The following is a 492-nucleotide window of genomic DNA, read 5'->3' on the forward strand; positions in this document are numbered from 1 at the left end:
CTATTTAAGAGGGGGCGAAAAAAAGAGAAAGGTTATATCTACCATCAAAAATTTTGGTAGGATTTAGGGGGCCATGAAAAACAGGGTTAATATTCGATAGCGCATAAATATTATAGCGACTGACTTCCCTGCAATGCCAGTTAGTTTAATGCGGTTAAGATATTTTGGAAAAGACCCACCAAAATTTTAACCGCGACGTACATTCCTCAATTTTATTTCTCTTCGGCATTCAGAGAAATTATAAATAACCAATCAATGACCCCAGGTACCGAGGGGGGGGGGGGTTAGCAATGGGGTATAGAAAAAATGGAAGATGCAATGAAATATTGTGTCTGATTCACGAGGTGGCGGGGCTTACAAGAAACATCCGCATTTGGATTTCATTGGTCTTCGTTACCTGAATAGTTTTAGGTGGGTAGTTTAAGAGGGAATTTAGTGTGTACTTCCTTTGGATGTTAATTGACGTGCTATAAACAACTCAACAAATACTTC

General features: G+C 39.0%; 1 protein-coding gene across 1 annotated transcript in view; it reads right to left on the bottom strand.

The window, feature by feature from the left end:
* The window catches only part of LOC119592179, a gene marked incomplete in the record, with an annotated part of 12,907 nt that overhangs the window by 7,244 nt on the left and 5,171 nt on the right, over positions 1–492 (bottom strand).

The sequence above is a fragment of the Penaeus monodon genome, chromosome 29, assembly GCF_015228065.2.
Source record: "Penaeus monodon isolate SGIC_2016 chromosome 29, NSTDA_Pmon_1, whole genome shotgun sequence".
NCBI classification, from domain to species: Eukaryota; Metazoa; Arthropoda; class Malacostraca; order Decapoda; family Penaeidae; genus Penaeus; species Penaeus monodon.